Raw genomic sequence first — 22,833 nt, forward strand, 5'->3', positions numbered from 1 at the left:
CTGAAGGTGAAAAACAACACTGTTCTCTTATATTGGGTGTTCCTGTGGCTTGATAGGGGCTTCCCAGGTGGCACTAGTGGTATAGAAGCCGCCTGCTGAAGCAGGAGACTCGGCTTCCATTCCTGGGTCGAGAAGATCCCTGGGAGGAGGGAATGGCTCCCACTCCAGTATTCTTGCCTGGAGGATTCCACGGACAGAGGAGCCTGGTGGGCTACAGTCCATAGCGTTGCAGAGTCAGACACGACTGAGCAACTTAGCACAGAGACTGCCTTCCGTGTTTGGCCAGCAACTCAGTTGAGACTCTTTTTACTTTTGTCTCCAATAAAGCTGTAATAACCTCTGAATGATCATCCCATGCCTATCTAATTTCTTTCCTTATTGAGCGTAAATCCCAATGAAGTACCTGTTTAGTCTTGGTAAAATACAATTCTGATAATACCATCTGTATTCAACTCCTTTGCCCTCTGTTTTTAAAAGAGTTTGGTGCTCGCTTCGGCAGCACATATACTAAAATTTGAACTATACAGAGAAGATTGGCATGGCCCCTGTGCAAGGATGACACGCAAATTCGTGAAGCGTTCCATATTTTTGCACTGGGAAGACCCAGAGGGATGGGATGGAGAGGGAGGAGGGAGGGGGGATTGGGATGGGGAACACATGTAAATCCATGGCTGATTCATGTCAATGTATGGCAAAAACCACTACAATATTGTAAAGTAATTAGCCTCCAACTAATAAAAATAAATGGAAAAAAAATAAAAAGCAAAGACATTACTCACCAAAAAAAAAAAAAAAGAGTTTGAAGGTTTCTTGGGGCTTTCCTGGTGGCTCAGAGATAAATAATCTGCCTGCCAAAGCAGGAGACACGGGTTGGATCCCTAGATGGGAAAGATCTCCTAGAGGAGGAAATGGCAACCCACTCTAGTATTCTTACCTGAAGAATTCCATGGACAGAGAAGCCTGGCATACTACAGTCCATGGGGTTACAAAAAAGTTGGACACGACTTAGTGACTAAACAACAACAACAAACGTTTCTTGTTGCTAAGATGATCATATGAATTCTTATCCAAGCCATAGTACTTTTGAGAGTGAATCAGGGTGTTCTTAGTAATTATGCATGAAGCAGAGATGAAATGAAAATTGTCTTGAGAAAACCAGATTTCCTGTCATTCCTGTTGCCTCCCAATTAGGAAGAAGAACCTTATTCTGTCCATCGCTTTTCATATGTCAACAGCTTTCTCTTCTCATTACTTTCTCTCTCTCAGTGGTGATAGTTCTTCTGCTCTATCCAGTGATACCCAGTCATACCCAAACACAGACTTGCACACGTTCCTGTTTTCATGTATACTGTTCCCTCCAAATGGAATTACCTCTCCACTTCCAACTGACTCCAACCTCTTTTCAAAGCTATTGCAGCCTCCTCTCAACACATTATGAGCTTTCAGCTCAAAATCCCCATAGAAGGGGAATTCCCTGGTGGTCCAGTGGTTAAGACTCCACCTTCCAATGCAGGGAGTGAGGGTTCCATCCCTGGCTGGGGAACTAAGATCCCACACACCACAGAACTACTAAGCCTGTGTGCCACAACTGCTGAGCCCATCCACTCTGGAGCCCGTGCACCACAATGACCCCACATGATGCAATGACGATCCCGAATGCTGGAGTTGAAACCTGATGTAGGCAAATAAATAAATATTAAAAAAAAAAAGGAGTATCTCAGTGCAAGAGAAGGGGGTGACAGAGGATGAGATGGTTGGATGGCATCACTGACTCAATGGACATGAGTTTGAGCAAACTCAGGGAGATAGTGAAAGACAGGAAAGCCTGGCATTCTGCAGTTCATGGCGTTGAAAAGAGTTAGACACAGCTTAGCAACCGAAAACAGCAAAGTGCCTGAAGATGAGGACTTTGCTTTAGAGGATGTCTGTCTACCCAGTATCCTGTCAAAATATTTTGTGCATTTTGCTCTGCTTTGGATAGCAAAGAAAGAAAAAAACTTTGCTTATAATCTGGCATTATGGGGATAATAATGTCTAATGTTTATTAAATATTTTGTGTAAACCAGAATCTTTTTTTGCATCATCTATTTCATATCTACGTCAATCCAGCAAGCATGGCACTATTATTATCCCCATTTGATTGATGAACAAGCAGAGATGCAGAGAGGCAAAGCAACTTCCCTGGCATCATTGAACTAATAAAGGATGGAGTACCCAAATCCAGAAAGCTATGAAACACAGCCTTTTTTAACAGAGAGTGTGTCAAGCATTGTTTAAAGCATTCTGTTTTTCCTAATTCAATTAATCTCCATGACAACCATATGAAGCAGATTCTCTTACATAGATTTTATAGATGAAGAAAAGAGGGCACAATGAGGTTAAGTAACTTGCCTATGGTCTCATGGATGAGGGGAAATTGACTAATAACTTGAAGGAGTACTGACTAAGCTTAGCCCCAGATGGCACAGGAGACTCTTCCTTTCATGCCCAAGACATTCAAGTAAGGCGAGCAGAAGACAGCTGGCCATTCTGATGCTGGAGGCATCACAGCCCATTCCTGTGTAGTGCTTCCCAGTTTCCAAAGGCTTTGTCCTTAAGGCGACCTGGAAGCACCGGGCTCTGCTGTCTCCCATGGTGTGTGTTTGTCCTGGAGGCTTTCTCACGCACAGTGGCTCCAGTGGCCAACGGACACGGTGAGTGGTGCCCCGAGGATTCCACCCTGCAGGGACCAGAAGAACCAAGAACATGAAGTCGTCAGACCGATGAGCGTGGCTTCTGATGAGAGTGGCTTAGAGTGGAAGCCTGGTTGCTTGCTTGATAGGGAAGAGAAAGAGTGGATCAAGCAGGCAGTGTGTGCACTGGGGACACGTCACATTGGGGAGAGCCAGTAGAAGGTTTGAGAAGCTGCACTTTCTATTGCTATAACCGCCCTCGTCACTAGTGTCCCTAAGGGACCATTGTCCTTGTATTCCTATTTTTTTTGGCCTAGTGTCCTATGGGTGGAATGGTAGTTCCCCAACCAGGGATCAAACCTGTGCCCCCTGCAGTGCGAGCTCAGAGTCTTAACCACTGGACCGCCAGGAAAGTCCCTTGTTTTCCCTTTTTGAAGGAAAAATCCACCTTCTGGTTTACTTCTATCCATATTAGGTGTGGAGCCCGGTACCAAGGTCACAGGGCCCCACACCTGACTTTATTCTCCTCTCATTCTGCCCCATGTCTGGAAATTATTTTCCAGCCCACTCATGGGTCACGATGTTAGGGGCATCCTAATAATCAGATGGGCTTCTTCGATGGCTCAGCAGGTAAAGAATCTGCCTGCCATTGTAGGAGACGCAGGAGACTTGGGCTCAATCCCTGGGTTGAGAAGATTCCCAGGAGGAGGAAATGGCAACCCCACTGCAGTATTCTTGCCTGAAAAAAAACAAACCCATGACGGAGGAACTTGGTGGGCTACAGTCCGAAGGGTTGCAAAGAGGAGCACCTGACTGAGGAGCACCTGAGCACACTGAACACAATAATCAGATAGATAATAGTAACAATAGCAGTAATGGTAATAACAATAGGATGCTTGTATTGAGTACTTACTGTGTGCCAGATTCTGTGCTGTGAACTCTTACTTGATTCTCACAATGACAAGGCAGGAAATGTTATTTCTACTTAGTAGATGAGGAAAATGAGATGAGAGACGTTAGCCGAGTTTCTTGGCATCCCAGCCAGGATGTGGCAGTCAAGATTCAAGGCCAAGTCTCCGAAGCTCTGCAGCCAGAACAGCCTTGGCCTTTCTGCCTCCTCCCCCACTTCCTGCCACTTGTGGTCCCATAACCATCCTTGTCATCACAACCCCTGTCACTTTGCAGATTTAGAAGTCTAGAACCCACCCTTCTATCTCTGTCAGGAAGTGAAGGTGATTTTTCTCCTCTCTCGTTAAAAAAAAAACCAAAAAGCCTTAGGAAATTCAGAATAGACGGGATGTATGTATACGTATAGCTGATTCACTTCGCTGTATAGTAGAAACTAACGTTGTAAAGCAACTGTGTGTGTGTGTGTGTGTTAGTTGCTCAGTCATGTCCATTTGTTTGTGACCCTTTGGGCTGTAGCTCACCAGGCTCCTCTGTCCATGGGATGCTCTAGGCAAGAATACTGGAGTGGGTTGCTATTCTGTTCTCCAGAGATCTTCCTGACCCAGAGATGGAACCCACATCTCCTGCACTGCAGGCAGATTCTTTACCATCTGAGGTACCCAGGGAGACCCAAAGCAACTATACTCCATTAAAAATTAAAAAACAAACAGAAAAAGAACTCTGCCTGGGGCAGACACTTGCTTTTTTTTTTTTTTTTCTGAACTCGGAACTGTAAGGATGAAATCCTGAGAGTTACCTACCTGTCTAAGCGTGAACCAGACAGCAGAAGGTACAGGAAAGTGAGCCCTGATGACATCATTTCTATCCCCTTGATCGAGCTGCACCTGATATCATGATACTTGCAAACTTGAATCAATAAATTTATTTTCTGCTTTAAAAAGTGAAGACCACCTTATTTTGAATTAAAATACAACTACAGGGAATGATACACAAGCAATAGAACTCGATTGGTTCCCTCTCCTCTGTCTCCTGATCCAACCACGGACTCTCTCCACCCTGAGTAACGCCCTGCTGACTCTTGCTGTGATCACTTCCTGGTGTTTCCGTGTAGTTTTTTCTTTTGACTGCAACTCTCCCAACATTCTAGTGTAGTCTTTTTCACTTAATAAGTCGACACGTCTGTTCCTCTCCAGGTTCACTTGTCATCAGTTTCCCCTCCTTACGTTTGATTTTGTGGGGAACTCGGGCCACACAGCCTTGGAGTTCCTCAGTCTGGGTGGTGCTGGCTGCGCACTCATGATACTGTTCAGTAGTCCTGTCCACTTTATTGCCTGCAAATTGGTTGCTGGACCCAGAAGTTTAACCTGAGCAGGTTTAATCTGAGTAGATCTTGTTGGCAGGTTCAACCACAGGGAGCACATGACATCTGTCATCTTTTTGTGATCTTAGTCGTCGTTGATGTTCATTGTCTAGATTCATCAATTCATTGGATGTTGTAAAATGCTGATGTCTCATTATTTACTTTTTATGTGTTTGTTGAAATATTTTAAAGAGGTGCTTTCCCTTGGTGACTATTTGATTAGTGTTGTAGTTGATATTTTAGATAGAAAAAAAAGGATAAATATTGTGTCTTCATTTATTTTGCCAACTTTCAAGACAATTAATTCCTTGAACTAACTGAAGGGGACCACTGAAGGCGATCAGTTAATTTTTGTTGTTTTAAAAATTGAATCTACCTATTAGGAGTTTGGAATTAACATATGCATACTATTATATATACAATAGACAACAAGGACCTACTTATAGCACAGGAAACTATACTCAATATCTTGTAACAACCTATAATGGAAAAGAATCTGAAAAAGCATATATATATATATATCATATGTATATTATATATGTATATATATGAATCACTTTGCTATACCCCTGAAATTAACACAGCATTGTATATTACCTATACTTTAGTTTTAAAAAATGGTTAAATGAAAATAAAATCTTGTTATGGGGGAAATGCCCAATTCCAGCAGGAAACTTTTAATTATGTTGTACTTAGTTTGGTGCCTTCCCTGGCAGCTCAGACAGTGAAGAATCTGCCTGCAGTGAAGGAGACCTGGGTTCGATCCTTGGGTCAGGAAGATCCCCTGGAGAAGGGAATGGCAATCCACTCTAGTATTCTCACTTGGAGAATTCTGTGGACATACCATGGGGTCGCAAAGAGTCAGACACAACTGAGCAACTTTCACTCATTTGGTAAAGATGTGTGTCTTCATTGTGAATCTGGGATTTGTATATCAGAATGATACTACAATTTTACTTAAGCGTGTGAAAGTGAAAGTTGCTCAGTCGTGTCCAACTCTTTGTAACTCCATGAACTGTATATAGTCCATGGAATTCTCCAGGCCAGAATACTGGAGTGGGTAGCCTTTCCCTTCTCCAGGGGATCTTCCCAACCCAGGGATTGAACCCAGGTCTCCTGAATTGCAGGAGGATTGTTTACCGGCTGAGTCACAAGGGAAGCCCAGGAATACTGGAAAGGGTAGCGTATCCCTTCTCCAGGGGATCTTCCTGACCCAGGAATTGAACTGGGGTCTCCTGCATTGAAAGCAGATTCTTTACTAAATATTCTTTACCAGAGTATATATATATATATCGACATATATATAGTGATAGTATATATCACTATTATATTGCTTTACTAGAGATATAATAAATATTGAGAAGTCATTAAAAAAAAAACTCTTATGTTAAAAATGAGGTAACTGAGAACTAGACGTTAAGTAACTGACTTAACATCTCACGGCACATTGGTGGTAGAGCTGGCAGTTCTGTCCTGTCTCCCAATTCATTCTAATCTTCCCCTTTCATGAGCAGAACCTGAGATCTGGAGCCCTAGGCTCCAAAGCTGTCTGAGAATATCTGAAAGGGCAAACATATATTCAAAGCATTGTCCGGCTCCCCTCCTGGCTCTTTGCCTTCAGTACACAGCCCCGCAGCCAGCTTGAGTCTCACTGGAAAGAGACTGGGGCAGCCTGCAGTTTGTGCACGGCTTCTGAGAGGGTGAGTTGCCAGCTCTGGAAATCCCACCTGGTGTCGTGGCAATGTGCCCAGGTTGCTATGGGGAAGCTTTCAGCCGCGGCTGCCGCAAGGCAGCCCCTTGCCAAATCCTGTCTTGCTGATTCTCAGCGGGGAAGTGGGAAGTCAGAGGAGAAGGTTCCAACCTGTCAGAAGGGAAATAGCTGAGAAACCATCTCCCCATCATGTTAATGATCTCAGCATGAGAGAGAGGGATAAAGAGAGACTATTTGGTAGAGGAGGTCAGGGGAAGAGATGGAGGGAGGGGAGGTGATCAAATGGGGTTAGGAGAAGGAAGGCGATGTGTAACCCTGTGTGCGAGGGAGGTGGAGGCTGCCTGGCTCCTGAAGACTGCTAAGCACTCCATCTGTTCACACCTACTCATGTAGCTGATGACCTCAGACCCACCTACTTGTCCTGCTCTACCCCTTCCCTGCTCTTCTTCCGGTTGCCCCCGCCCCCCAGGAATGACAGCAGCAGAGATAAGGACGTGCTGTTTTATGTAAGGATCCAAAAGCCCTGCTAACTTGTGGGTTAGAGAGCCAGTCAAGGCCAAGGACAAGGCTGCCGCCCATGGCCCTGGTCTGTGTCCTGAAACACACTGGTGTGGTTACTTACTTTTGGCTGGAGAGCAGGGTCACTGGGACTGCATTCTTGAAACTGAAATGAAACTTGACAGTGGGAGATATCACTGCTTCTACTGAGTCATAAAACTGGGCTCTTTGGGCCAAGTGAGCAGGAACCTACTCACTCTAGTTCTTTTCTGCTTGGAAGAAGATTCTGGAGGACTTCAGCCTGAGAAGTCATAATAGGCAAGATGCTATAGCAGAATGTTTTTATTATTTTTTTTTATTTTTATTTTTCTTCCCATTTATTTTTATTAGTTGGAGGCTAATTACTTTAAAATATTTTAGTGGTTTTTGCCATACATTGACATGAATCAGCCATGGATTTACATGTATTCCCCATAGCAGAATGTTTTTAAAATTGTTAGTTGTGAAATTAATTTAGTGAGTTGTGATCAGAATAATATATAAAAAAATGAAATGGAGTAGACAGTAGTCCAGGGTACATTAATTACATGGAGAAGGTGGTTATTGTTTCATGAAATTCTTTTTAGTGTTATGTGTGTAATTGTGTGGATGTGTACTGGGTCATGATGTATTTCTTACAGTAAATCACAACCGAAAACTTGGAACATCATTGTTCTTTTAGAAAGTGTCAGGAGTGAAGACTTGGATTCACTGTAGGGTCTGCCAGAAAGTTGCTGTGTGACCTGTGGTGAGTTGTTTAACCTCTCTGATCTTCATTTGCCTCATCTGTGATGTAAATGAAAGAAACCAAATGAAAAGATTAAATTGATGATCTCTATGGTTCCTTCCAGCGTCCCATTCTATAATTTTTTTTAAGATTCTATAATTTTTAAGATAAATGAGAATTTAACTTGTCTTTAACGATTCTCAAGGAAGGAGATGGTCTCCTCTCCAGTAAGCAATAATTTCCATTAAACAGCAGCTCCTTCTCTTTAGGCTTCGTTCATTCACCAGTTATGTATTGATATGGCAGACACTGCTCTAGATCCTGGAGAGCCACCACGTGGGACAAAACACAAAAAACCCTATACATGTGATATTTCCTTAGAAACCTCTGTAGCAGAAACTTCCCTGGCAGTGTAATGGTTAAGACTTTGCCTTCCAATGCAGAGGGTGAGGAACTAAGATCCCATATACCTTGAGGCCTAAAAATCAAAACATTAAAAAAAAAACAGAAGCGATAGTGTAACAAATTCAATAAAGTCTTTAAAAATGGTCCACATCAAAAAAATATTTTTTTAAAAGGAAACCTTTGTAGCAGTTATTTTTTTTTCACTTACCATATATTAAAATAAAACAAAACTGAAAACCTTTCTTTAGACTTGAGAGGATAATTAGAGTTTTTCCAGTAATTGGTTTGGACCCTCAGCTTCTCCCTCCGTGAAGTGGGAATGCAATCATGAAATGCTAGGAATTCAAAGTCCAAAAGAGTTCCTGGATATGTTTTTTGTTTGTTTCGAAGGGCGACCTGACCTGATAATCTCGAATAGATAGAAATCTGTGTTCCAGACAGGAAGTTATTATTTTCCTTGAATGCTTTTCCTTTTTCCTAGGAGCTCTTGAAACCACAGACCATTTACTGAAAGATAATTCATTTTATAAGTTTCCATTTCAGCTCCTTGACATATTCATCTCTCAGTATAGAGGTGAAAAGCCTCCTCTGAGGACTTTGGGATTGGGGAGACATCTTTCTGGCCCTTAAGCCAAAACTCTACTGTTTGGAGAAGGGGTTGGGTAAAACCTGCAGACTCCTGACGACCAGGATGCTTTAAATTCATTGATTAGAAGTGCTGGGAACTTTAGAATCTGAAATCATCTTGACCACCAGGGGGCAGTAAGAACTTAGTTTTTCCACACCACCAATGACTGCCATTCCTGTCTACTTTAGCCTGAAGTTACAGGCTGGCAAAATGATCTTTTCAAAATATACCTGGCCAAGTCAGAGCTCCTGAACACCAGGGCTGTAATCAGTCATTTGGCTGACGCTTCTGTCTCTCATCTCCCAAAATTGAACATGCAGGTCCATTCACTGATTGAAAAGGTATCTATGGAATCCATTTATGTATCTAGTACTGCGCTAGACTCTGCCAATCCAGCCTTCATCAAGGCAAAACCTCTGCTCTGCGGGACTCACAGTCTATGTTTTTCCATGAATGAGAGACAAGGGCTTCCTGCCCCCAAGGTGGTTTCACATGGTCCTGAATCCAAGGTTCTAAGGCTGTTTTCTTATAGTGAGGGGAAGGTTCTAGGTGTTAGGATCATAATCTTGACAATTTCAAATGAAAGAATGTACATCTCTGTGAATGAGGTTTAGGAACTGCCTTTGGTATTATAACTAAACTTTGGAACATGAGTTGGAGCTGACTGTAGAGCCTCATCATGAATCTCAAGCGAAGAATCACTGTTTTGCTGGGTAACCTTGCAGGACTGATCAATCTTTCTGGACCCAGATTTTCCTAGCTGCTTTCAGAAAAGGCCAGGACACTAATAGAAAACTCTGTGAGACAGAAGAGAATGTGGGCATTACCCCAATATAAAAACTCAATGGGGATTTTGCCTGCCCTTTTGCTATGTGTTTACAGCTGATTATTTAGTTGTATAACTGGTAGCTCCCCCTGCCATTTCTTTTAATTGGTATAGATACAAGGTCTAGATTATGTTAGAACTGTAGTATTGGAGGGTAGTATGGAGGTTCCTTAAAGAACTAAAAACTACCATATGACCCAGCAATCCCACTGGGTATATGCCCTGAGAAAACCATAATTCAAAAAGACACTTATATCCCAATGTTCCCTGCAGCACTATTTACAATAGCCAGGACATGGAAGCAACCTAAATGTCCACTGACAAATGAATGGATAAACAAAATGTGGAACATATATAAATGGAATATTCGGTTCAGTTCAGTCGCTTAGTCGTGTCCTACTCTTTGCGACCCCATGAATCGCAGCACGCTAGGCCTCCCTGTCCATCATCAACTCCCGGAGTTTACTCAAAATCATGTCCATCGAGTCGGTGATGCCATCCAGCCATCTCATCCTCTGTCGCCCCCTTCTCCTCCTGCCCCCAATCCCTCCCAGCATCAGGGTCTTTTCCAATGAGTCAGCTCTTCGCATGAGGTGGCCAAAGTACTGGAGTTTCAGCTTCAGCATCAGTCCTTCCAATGAACACCCAGGACTGATCTCCTTTAGGATGGACTGGTTGGATCTCCTTGCAGACCAAGGGACTCTCAAGAGTCTTCTCCAACACCACAGTTCAAAAGCATCAATTTTTCGGTGCTCAGCTTTCTTCACAGTCCAACTCTCACATCCATACATGACCACTGGAAAAACCATAGCCTTGACTAGACGGATCTTTGTTGGCAAAGTAATGTCTCTGCTTTTTAATATGCTGTCTAGGTTGGTCATAACTTTCTTCCAAGGAGTAAGCGTCTTTTAATTTCATGGCTGCAGTCACCATCTGCAGTGATTTTGGAATATTACTCAGCCATAAAAAAGAATGAAATTGGGTCATTTGTAATGATGTGGATGAGCCTAGAGTCTGTCATCCAGAGTGAAGTAAGTCAGAAAGAGAAAAACAAATATCATATATTAACTCATGTATGTGGAATCTAGAAAAATGGTACTGATGAACCTATTTGCAGGGCAGGAATAAAGATGCAAATGTGAAGAATGGACTTGTTGGCACAGTGGTGGAAGGAGAGGGTGGAACAAACTGAGACAGTAGCATTGACATATATACACTATCACGTCTAAAATAGCTTGTAGAGGGAGCTGCTTTCTAGCACATGAAGCTCAGCTTGGTGCTCTGTGATGACCTAGAAAGGTGGAACGGGGAAGTGAGGGAGGCTCAAGAGAGCGTGTGTGTGTGTGTGTGTGTGTGTATATACACACACACTTATAGCTGATTCATGTACAGCAGAACCTTCACACAACATTGTAAAGCAATTATATTCCAATTAAAAATAAATTTTAAAAAATGCAAAAGAAAAAATGTAATACATGGTCATATACTGATTAAATAAAATGTTTTGCAGAAAAAATTTTTTTTTAAAAAGCTGTAGTATTGGAACACAGAAGTCAATAATTATCCAACCAAGGGATAGGATTTGATTTTATTTTTCACAACTTGAATGAATTATTGAGTGTGTAAATGGATGACATAGCTCACTGCTTTCTTAAAGATAGGATGAAATGAGAGAAGACTTCTGGGACACACTTATCCCACCCCAAACTTTCTTGGGTGGGTATTGCCTATAGGTCATGTTGAAAAAGTTTGGCAGGATTCCCTATGCAACATGGAATTGATGGATTTATAATTATGTAATTAATTATATTGGCTTCCCTGGTGGCTCAGTGGTAAAGAATCCTCCTGCCAATGTAGGGTTTGATCCCTGGGTTGGAAAGATCCTCTAGGAAAGGAAATGGTAACCCACTCCAGAATTCTTGCCTGGGAAATCCCATGGACCGAGGAGCCTGGAGGGCTACAGTCCTTGGGGTCACAGAAGAGTCAGACACAACTGAGCGCCTAAACATATATAATTATATAATAGTCTATTACGATTATATATTTTAAATATAACCATAATTATATAATAAATTTTATATTTATTATATAATATAATAATATAATTAAGTGCAATAATTGGAATGTATAGGGAATCTGCTAGGGTGATTCAGACCATCTCTAAATGGTCGAGCATGAATTTCTACAGGATAACCCTGCCTCTAATACTAATGCTGATCTGGCTGGTCACATTTAGATTCTTTTTTCTTTTTTTCACACTTAGATTATAACGTTTGCCCTTGTTTTAATTTTTTCTGGTGTTTGCGTGGAGTAATTTTTACCAAAAGCCAGAGAAAAAGAAATTTGATTACATAATTTGATGACTTAGGCATTTTTAGGTAGTGAACAGCCCTTGGAAGGGGAATTAAGAAGACCCAACATGTCATTGTCTTACCACGTAACTACCAGGTAAGCACTTTCCATAATTATGGTAATTGGAAGGGGCACACCTGGCTGAAAATTCCACCTTTGCCTCTTACTGTGGGACTCACACAAGTCCCGTAATTTCTCTGACCCTACTTTCTCGTCTATTAAGTAACAGTATGCCTATTTTACTTCCTTTGTTGGGGGGTTGTAAAAATCATATGGCTCATTGGTGTAGAAGTGTTTCACTTCAAAGTGCTATGTGAGTTTTTATTTTGGGGGTCTCTCAGGATCTTATCTTGACACCTGAGGCAATTCTGATTTTATTAGTTTGGCCTGCCCTTTCTTGCCTGGACATCCAAATGGGAGTTTCTGAGACAGTCAGTTGTTTATTTTCTTTGGTTTTTAGAATACGCCCTTTGTCCAGGCTCTTGTGCTGAATTACCATAACACAGTCTAATTACCTGCTGGCTTGAAACTCTAGGACCTTTGCCTGCAGTTCACATGGCTTCCTGTAAATATCTACTTGTGAGAAATGGGTCTTATTTCTGCCTTCAGAGTTAGTGACTTACCAGGAACTGTGCTCAATGTTATGTGGCAGCCTGATGGCAGGGGAGTTTGGGGGAGAATGTATATGTATATGTACATTATATGTGTGACTGAATCCCTTTGCTGTCCACCTCAAACTATCACAGCGTGGTTAATTGGCTTTACTCCAATATGAAATGAAAAGCTAAAATGGAAAAAAAAAGTTAGTGACTTAGGTGCCTGAAAAATGTTGTTCACCAGGAGCAAATTAATAACAGCAGCAAAACTCAGAGCAGACTTTTAGGGTGTGTACAGTCTTCTTTCTTTAAAGGTAGTTAGCTGTATTTCGAGGTCAATAACAGGTGTGTGACCTAGCCTTACTGGGTTCCAATTAGTTTCAAGCTAGGTGGAGTTAGAATTATTGAGTCTCAAGATGAGAGTTTAGAAATGGGTTCTCCATGTCCACTGCCCACCAGACATTTCTGATTCTAATAAACTCAGGGAGGCCAATGGGCAGGCGGAGGGTGGTGTTTATGAAGACAGGGACCAGACCTTTAGCGAACTTTGAGGACAAGGAGAAAAGGAGTTTATAGAAGCAGAAGCAGAAATGGGTAAAAAGGCAGGGGGAGAAATCTTGCTGAGAAAAGGAGAAAAGAAAGAAATGGAGGAGGAAAAGGGGAGTGAGGGTATCAGTATGGAGTAAAGGAGGAAGATGAGGGTCTAGGAGAAGACTTCTTTGCTCCAGTCTCCTACTGAGACAGAGCAGAAACAAATATTCTAGAACAAAATCAACTGTGCCCAGATGTTCCTGAGATGCTCCATCTGCATGACTCTAAGACCAGCAGAAATTCAAGCCTCTTTATATTCAGGTCTCCCTGACTCCTAAACCCCATTCCTCCAAATCACAAAACTCCTAGATGCAGGAATATTAATAGCTGATGGCTCTTACCTCTGTTTTTCCATGTTACTTTACAAAATCTTGGTGCTATCAGACAAAGCCCTGCTCCCTGAGTGTACTATTTTCCCCATAACTTGTCTGACTTTTTTTTTTTTTTTTTTTTCCCACACCATGTAGCATGTGAGATCTTAGTTTCCCCACCAGGGATCAAACCCTCATCCTTTGTATTGGGAACACAGAGTCTTAACCACTGGACCACCAGGGATGTCCCCAACTTCATTTTCTAAGCTAAGACACTCAAAGACCTGTTTCTACTCTCTTTCTTACCTTTTTTTAAAAATTAATTTTTACTGGAGTATAGTCGATTTATAGTGCTGGGTTAGTTTGTACTGTGTGCAAAGTGAGTCAGTTATACATACATGTATGTCCACTCTTTTATTTATATTCTCTTTTTCACCTTAGAAGTTTTTAGACAGAGTCCACCTTGAGTCTGAGTATTATCTGCCTGGAAAAGAGCACTGATTATATCACACTGTGCCCTGAGTTCACCTAAGGGTCAGGGCTCTCTCCTTTACTGGAAGGCGGGGCACACGTGGTTTCCTGCCCTCCAGACCAGTAAAGGAGAGAGGTTCCACTTCTTTATCCAGTATCACTCCTCTCTACCGTTGAGAAATGCAGCACATCATATACTGTCAAAATGAGAGCTATGGGGCACTCTGCTGGGATCTTTCCTTCCTCTTCCTCATCACACTCATGGCTGTGCTGGGGGAACCTGTCTGGAAGGGAGAACTGATCCTCCAGCATGGGGAGTATGTAATTATGGGTGGAGGGGCATTGGAAAGCTTCCACAAGAGCTCAGGAGTCACTTGCACATCCCATTTTGTCCTTTAAACTTCAAGAGTGAATGGAATGTTCCAGTGAGGAGAAATCAGAGGGGAAACTTGGGGCTCCCCCTCTGCTGGTTCCTCTTTGAGGAGCTGAGAACCTGCATGATGAGAAAGAGACCTTCTTTTTTTTTCAGCTTTTTTTTTTTTTTTTCTTGTCTGTTCTGGGTCTTTGTTGTTTTTCAAGAACTTTCTCTAGTTGAGGAAGTGGGGGCTGCTCTTGGCTGTGGTGTGCAGGCGTCTCATTGCGGTGGCTTGTCTTGTTGCTGAGTGCAGGCGCTAGGCACGTGGGCTTCGGTAGTTGGGGTGCACGGGCTTAGTTGCTCCGCAGCATGTGGAATCTTCCCAGACCAGGGATCGAACCCATGTCCCCTGCATTAGCAGGTGAACTCTTATCCACTGAGCCCACAGGGACGTCCGAGAGAGTCCTTTCTTGTTAGTCACCGTTTAATCACTGACTTTTGCCATTTTGCTTTCTTGGTAAAACAGTAGACTTTGAGACTTAAATTTGTTTTCTATTGAGTCCCTCTTAATTGTTGGCTCCGTGATGCCCGTAAAGGTTCCACATATCAGGCACACATACATGGACTCTGTGCAGAATTCACAAAGCTGCCATTGCTATAGCCCAACCAAGGGTTAAATTAGTATCTTACTGCTGATGTTTGCTTGGGTTTTTTCTCTGTCATCAGACTCTTCGAAGTTTTAGAAATAAATATAAATGGTTTCACTCTGATTCAAAGAGGATTTTCCCCTGCAGCTGATTTTGCTCTAACATATAGCTTAATATAAAGCCTCACATTCTGAACACAGTTAGCCTTCAAAGTGGATTAAGATTGTCGTGCTTCGGGCACTTCCAAGGCATTAGTTACAGTACATTGCATTAGCTTTACCAGTTGTCTCTCCTGTAATGAAAAGGACAAAAAGATCACCTGCTTGAATAGGAGACCCAAATGCCATCTTTTAACTTCTGTGGAGTGTGATGGAGATGGTAATTGAAAGGGTAAAACCATTCGCATTGTAAGGAAGCAATCAAGCATTCTCTAGTTCCCTTAGAAAAGGCAAGCACAGAAATCTGAGATGCTGGAAGCTGAGAGTTCTATTCACACTAGTGATAATAGTAATGATCGTGATCATAATTGTACCAGTTGTTACCATTTTCTACCCCCTCCCCTTCTCTACAGGCCTTAAGAGAAACAGACCTGTATTTTAAGCTCTTAAGTTGACTTCATCTTTATTCACGTCTTTTTTGGTAAGTGGGGAGCTGCTCAAATGACAGGTGGATTTCATACATGCAGCCTGTGTAGCACTGTGTGAAGTGGATTTTTATCGGGTTCCCTGGTATATTTGTGCAACCAGATATCCCTTGATGCTCAGTGCACTTTATCACATTAGTGATTAGTATCAGTGCTTATACACACGATTGTAGGTGCAAAACTGATACATCCTTGGACTTCTCTTAGCATTTACTGTGTGGTAGGGACTGTGCCAAGGGCTTAATGTATATAACCTTGTTGATCTGCTACCACAAGCCCGTAATACAGGCGCTGTTGTTGACAGTCTGATCTTTCACGGGGGCTAACCGAGGCACTGAGACATTAGTTAAAACTTGTCAATAAATGGTGGATCCAAACTTTGAACCCAGCCATTCTGATTCCAGGACCCTTGCACTTAACTGCTAGATCATACTGTCAACGATGCATGAGGAAATCAGGGAGTATTGTAAGTTAAAAAAAAAATTATTGATTTATTGGCTGCGCTGGGTCTTCATTGTTGCACGCAGGCTTTCTCTAGTTGCTGTGAGCAGAGGCTACTCTGGCGGTGCATGGGCTTCTCGTTGCAGTGGCTTTTCTTGTGAATTTCGGGCTCTAGGTGCTCAGGCTTCAGTAGTTTCCCTGTGGCATGTGGAATCTTCCCCGACCAGGGTAGAACCTGTGTCCCCTGCATTGGCAGGCAGATTCTTAACCATTGGACCACCAGGCAAGTCCGAGTACTAGAAGCTTAATATAACTGAAAAGTATGCTGTAATTGTCAAGGATATGCAGATATGTCTGCCAGCTTTGAGAATTCATGTCTGCACATAGCAATATTGACATTTATCTCACACAGGTCATGTGATGGATATTAAAAATGCATATTTTTACAAGGCAGGTGCCGTAATTGTGTAGTATAGGCTCATGAATGAGTTATCAAATCAGGTACCAATTTAGAACGAAGATGGTGACATCAAAGATGGAGATCATTCCACAACAAAGGAGAGACGGAGCTAACCAGGGGAAAAACACAAACTCAGACATCAGAGTGTGATGCCGAAAACTTGGCCTTTGTGCACCGGTACTGAATCCAATCTCTGAAACAGTGTTTTGGGTGAAGTAGGAAAGAATAGCTTTATTGCTTTGTCAGGCAAAGGGGGATACAGTGGGCTCCTGCCCCTCAGGAACTGTGCATCCCAACCCTGGGTTTGATTCGGTGAGGAGTTTTTATAGCAATGGTTCAAGGGTGGAGTTGCTAATAAAGTGTGAATAGAAATAGAGAAAACACAGAGCAGAGAACACATGTATGGACATCAGGCAGGGAAAGGCAGGGAGGGATGAACTGGGAGATTGGGATTGACCCATATACACTGCTATGCATGGAAGAGGGAACTAGTGCAGGCCTGCTGTGCAGCTCGAGAAACTGCTCAGGGCTCGGTGGTGATCTAGGTGGAAGGGAAGTCCAGAAGGGAGGGGATGTGTGTATACATATGGCTGGCTGATTCACTTTGCTATACCGCAGAAATGAGCACAGTGTTGAGAAGCAACTATACCCCAGTAAATTAAAAAAAAAAAAAAAAAAATCAGTGTCACTGAGGCACTAAAAAAAAAAATCAGTGTCACTGAGGCACTAAAAAAAAAAAAATCAGTGTCACTGAGGCACTAAAAAAAAAAAGTCAGTGTCACTGAGGCACTAAAAAAAAAAAGGATTGGGATATGTGCATGGCCTGCACTCCTTTAACTGGCCTGAGATGGTCTCCTCCCTTGTCTCTGCATCACCCCCACTTTCCCTGATCAGCAACTGTTGAATCTGCCCTTTGGAACTCAGGGAAGGTCATGGAAGTTGGAGTCTGTTTCCTGCGAACAAGAAAGGAGGGACACAGAAAGGCTTCTGTACCCAGGAGTCCCATGCAGTCGTGCTTGGCTTCAGTTTGGCAGTTTGAACCCAGTCCAGCTGCTGATTAGCTGGGTGTCTTTTTTTTGTTTGTTTGTTTCATTTTTGACTGCTCTAGCTCCTCACTGCAGGAGGGCTTTCTCTAGTTGCCAGCGAATAGGGACTACTCTCTAGTTGCAACGTGCAGGCTTCTCATCAAGGTGGCTTCTCTTGTGGCAGAGCACGGGTGCGTGACCTTCGGTAGTTTGGGCTCTCTGGCTTAGTTGCTCCAAGGCATGTGGGGTCTTCCTGGCCCAGGGATGAAATCCATGTCCCCTGCATTGATGGGCAGATTCTTAACCACTGAGCCACAAGGGAAGTCCCCATGTGTCTCTTACATGACCTTTCCAAGCCTCATTCTTTTCTTATTTGAAAATGGGGATAAAAGTTTCCTCACTGGAGTGATTTGAGATCATGCCTGATTTCTAGTAAGTGTGCAGTAAATATTAGCTAGCCTTACTGTGATTGTGCTTGGATTGATACAATTAAATAAAATTCCCTCCCCACCTTCAGCATACAACCTGTGTACATAAATTGCTCTTTGTAGCATTTCTCCCTCAGAAAACAGGCACATTGTTCCTGGAACCTGGGCCAAACCCTTACCCGTATAAGGCGCTTTGTGCCCATAAAATGGAAAACAAGCTATTTTGACAATGTGCTCTAGAGAGCACTGTTAGTAAAACAGTAACAGGAAGGATGAAGTAGTTTAGCATTTACAAGCATGTGATAACTTCTGTAAATCTAAAACTGTTCTTAAAATAAAGTTGATGTATTTTACGAAATACGTGTTACTGTGTTTCTGGACTCACCTGCTCAGTAATTAATAGGTTAAGTTCGTTTTCATACCACAATAAACAGGCTATCAAAGGCAGCCAACAGAGAGAGGCACTTCTTGAACCAAGTTCCTTATCTATAAAATGTGGGGGTTGGTTTCTTCTAAGTATTTCTTCTGATTTGCAACGCAAATGGAATGAGTAGTCATTTAAGGGGAAGTCATTTAAGGGGAATTAAATTGTGACTTAACATTGGCCTTATAATCAAGACGGGCAGACATCCTTTGGACAGGAAACCATGGCAGAGGATGGTTATTTTCTGGAGCGCAGGGCAGCTCCAGAACTCAGGAGGGCCTGGCCTTCCCACATGGGGAAGCTGGCCTGTCTGCAGATCTTTGGAAGAGAGTAGGATGAATTCCTTTCTTGCAGGAATGGTTAAACTGAGGCTCTCACCAGTAACTGAGGAAGAACTGATTAAACTCCACTTCAGGGTGTTTTCTTAAGAGCAGATAGGTAAGCAGCTGTTTCCAGACACATTCTGGTTCCTTCCTTTAATGGCTCTCCAGAGATTCACAGTCCAAACACCCTTGCCTAAGAAACCTGAGCTTTTAGTTAGTCAGGAATGAATGTTCTGGGTGGAGAGTGTTATCCTCCAAGGTGACTTCTGAGCTCTCTTATGTGATGCAGGCTGAGTGTAGTGCTGATCTCAGGGAAGGAATGATCATGGTCAGAGCTGTCCCGAGGGACACTGCAGGGCTGCAACGGACCGTGTTCTTCAGCCTCCGTTTCTCCAGAAGGGCAGGCAACCCCCAGAGAGCATGTGAGGGAAGCTAACTGGGTGCCTCTTCAGACCACTCCCCCTACACCCCCACCACCGCCCCACCACCATGTCTTCACTCTCGGACGTTCACTGAGCAGATACACCATGTGGAGCAGTGAGCTTCCTAACAGGATGACAGAAATGGACGGGGCAGAAGTCTTGCCTTGATGACGATACAGTCTGAGGGGATGTGGGATGTGGAACACGCATGCCAGTAATTATGACACAGCGTAGAAAAAGAGGTGCTGCAAAACAGTGTGGGTAAAGTGCACCAAGGGTTTTTTTAATATATATATATACAAGTAAGTGAAGTGAAGGTCGTTCAGTTGTATCTGACTCTTTGCGACCCCCTGGACTATATAGTCCATGGAATTCTTCAGGCCAGAATACTGGAGTGGGTAGCCTTTCCCTTCTCCAGGGGGTCTTCCCAACCCAGGGACCGAACCCAGGTCTCCCGCATTGTAGGCAGATTCTTTACCAGCTGAGCCACACGGGAAGCCCATATACTAGTAAGGATTGATTTAAATGAGTGTGGAGGATATTCTCAAAAAAGAAAAGGAGAAGTCATAAAAGAACAATTAGAAGAACATGTATGGGCTTCTTCCAGAACCTCAGACCTCTGGGAGACTATCAGCCTTCAACCTGGAAGTGCCCTCCAGTCTCATCTGGTCTCAACCTCAGTGCAAGAACGTGGTCAGTCTCTGCTTGCTTACCTCCCCTGATGGGAAACTCACCGTTTGTTTTTGGTTGCACAGTGTCTGGTTACTTAAGGAAGTGAGGAGAATTGCTCGTGTGTATGTGTGTGCACGCGCATGCAAAAGAGAGACACAGAAAGAGAAAGACGGACAGAGAGGGAAGAAAGAAAAGGGGAGAATGAGAAAGAAGCAGGGAAGGAACCTAGGTTTTCAGTATCCTGGTGGGACCCTTCCTGTAGGACAGTGGAACCATGAGCCCGGACTGTTTGTTCTTTGGTTAAGCTGGGGAGAGATTTTATTTTGGTGGGGATGAAACCTACTGTCCTGGTTCCAAGGTCCAAGGATGCAGGGGTGAACTTGCACAGAATGAGATCATGTGAGCCAGCCTTCAAGAACCTAGACTTTGCCCTGGCTGACAAGATTGAAACCATTACCTTCCAAAGTCCTGAAAACAAGTTAGATCTACCTTTGGAAGCTAAGTTAGAACACGAAGATCACAGAGAACTTACTTTTAAAAGCCTTTAGTGTTTGCTAAGCTACCATTTCAGCAGGCGGTGGCCAGCCTCATTTTAAGCAAACTAACTTGGAGCCTGGAGCTGTTGTGCGCAGGTCCCACTTAGAGTGTTGGGTAGACAGGTCTCAGTGATGGACGCCTCCAGGCAGCTGTACAGCCCTGCTGACCCACCTGAGATCTACAGGTGGACTTTGTAACAGGTAAGGGGTGTTAGAGACACTTGGGTACCAATTAGGAATTACAACATCGTTTGCTGCAAATAAGAATCTGCTTAGGTGGCCTGAACATGCCAAAGAAAGGTATTTCTTGCAAGCACTTCTAGCAAAGCGGGTTCTGACAAATACTGGGGATAGAGTTTCTTTTTAAAATATTTAGAATTCAGTAGGAAAGCCCAAGGAAATTGATATTAGCTTTGTGGTGTGTTTTAGATAGGGAACAAATAGAAGCTGCCTGAGTTAGGAAAGCAGTGTGTCTCAGTTTGCAGAATTTCAACCCCAGATGTCAATTTATTTACCAGATTGCAAATCAAATGAAAGCCATCACAAAAAACGGCAGAGAGAAACAGTTTGAATAGTGGCTGAAAGTATTTTTTTTTTTTGAAAGTATATTTTTTTACAGGAAGTTGAAATAGAGTAATATAGAGGAGTGGAGAAAACACAGGTTTGGGATTCAGACTACTTGGGTTTGAATCTTAGCTTAATACCTAAAAGTTAATTTCTTTGGGCTTCGTTTCCACATCTCTAAAATGGGAAAATTGGCACAACCTCAGGATTTTTGTGAGGCTTAATTGAGAAAACAGAGTGCCTGGCTCAAGAAGTTTTAGATCAATCTTCAAATTTTTAGGACATTGGAACATTTCTAATCTACACTCAGCCAAAACAGATTTTTCATATGGTTCAAGCCATTGTTATCATATATTTGCTTTGAAATGAAAGGATATGAGCGTGTACGTTGATTATTTATACACAAACTTTTATTAAGTAGTAGTGTTGTTGCAAAGTTGTGTATACATCAAGTAATATTTAAAATGCATGAGGGGAATTTCCCACATAAAGGGATTCTATTTGTGTAAAGCATAAAGGCTTTTCCAAAAGTAAATAAACATTGTTATATCTTTTGTGCAAATCTGATCATTCATGTGTTGGGATCAGTTCTAGTGAGGTATTTGTGTTTAACTTCTTGCTCTCTGTGGGCTTGTGAGAGAATTAGATGCACACAGAATGTGTGTGGACAAAAGCAGAATAAGTGTTTGGCCTCCTTAGTACCATTTGTATTTTAATTATTCTTTGAGGTCAAACTATGACCTCGAGAATAACACTGAAAGCAATTAAGGTAGAATTTGACCGAAAGATATTTGACTTACAGAAAGCAGTTTCCATTTCAGCTCTATGACCTTGGTCCAGGGTTGATCTTACCAATGCCTTAGTTTCTCATCTGTGACCCTGGATGGGACAGGGCAGAGGAAGAATGGGCCAGATAGTTAATGAGATTGGACTAAGTATCTGATGTTTCTTTCAGGCTTATAATTCTATTGCCTAAGGAAGGTCTATTGCTCATAAAACTTTACAACTGTCAGACAGAATTAATATGTCTTCTCAGAGTACTAACTTACATCATGGGAGTGGTTGAGGTTATGAGAAATGGAGCTCTTTCTTTTCCTAGAAATATAAAGAAATGAGGTCACTCAGCATTCAGTGATGTTTTATGTTCATGTGGACATCTGATATTCAGCGGGAGGTTTCCTTGTTGAATGTGCCTTATTCGAGTCACTTAATTTAAGGATAAAAATGTTCTTACCCATAAGGAAACAGTCTATTTTAATGAATTCTTTTGGTAAAACAAATGATTTTATTAATGATGATCATTCCAACTTATAAATATATATGTATATGTATATATATATATATTTTTGACGGTGCCATGCAGCGTATAAGGGATGTTAGTTCCCCAACCAGGGATTGAACCTGACCCCTGGGAAGTGAGAGTCTGGAGTCCTAACCTAACTAGTCCAACTAGTTGCCCCAACTAGTTGAGAGTTGCCCCAACTCCTGTTTTTAAAATCTGTGTTTTCATATACCAGGATTGCTTAAGGTGAAGTAAACCTTTTCAGTTCATAGACTGTGAGAGACTTCAGAGATTACCCAGCATAACCCATTCCCCAGTTCCAATTTCAGGGTGTTTAAAATACTGTGCAGTCACTGAATTGAGGTGAATCGGAAGGGCAGTGGTCCAGCATCTCAGCTCCTAGAATTGGAGTGGGGGTAATGTGAGCAACGGAATTGCCACCAGGGGGCAGTTGGGGGCAGAGTACAGTCAGGGTCCAGGCTGGTGGGCCATTCATGAAAAGTGGGAGTACTAGA

The 22,833-nt window shown here is 42.6% G+C and overlaps 1 protein-coding gene and 1 non-coding gene across 8 annotated transcripts in view; both read left to right on the top strand.

The window, feature by feature from the left end:
• The window catches only part of GRAMD1B (GRAM domain containing 1B), a 260,267-nt gene that overhangs the window by 43,453 nt on the left and 193,981 nt on the right, over positions 1-22,833 (top strand). For 2 of the 7 annotated variants that reach the window (XM_043481178.1, XM_043481182.1), the window contains exon 1: positions 20,446-20,673. The exons of the other annotated variants lie outside the window; for them this stretch is intronic. The gene's annotated coding sequence lies outside the window, so the exon portion shown is untranslated. Of the gene's footprint in view, positions 1-20,445; positions 20,674-22,833 lie in introns of those variants that run through there. 7 annotated transcript variants of the gene reach the window in all.
• On the top strand, positions 484-590 carry LOC122450732. The gene has a single exon (XR_006272223.1). It is a non-coding gene; the product is annotated as a U6 spliceosomal RNA (small nuclear RNA).

The sequence above is a fragment of the Cervus canadensis genome, chromosome 11 (genome assembly GCF_019320065.1).
Source record: "Cervus canadensis isolate Bull #8, Minnesota chromosome 11, ASM1932006v1, whole genome shotgun sequence".
Lineage (NCBI taxonomy): Eukaryota > Metazoa > Chordata > Mammalia > Artiodactyla > Cervidae > Cervus > Cervus canadensis.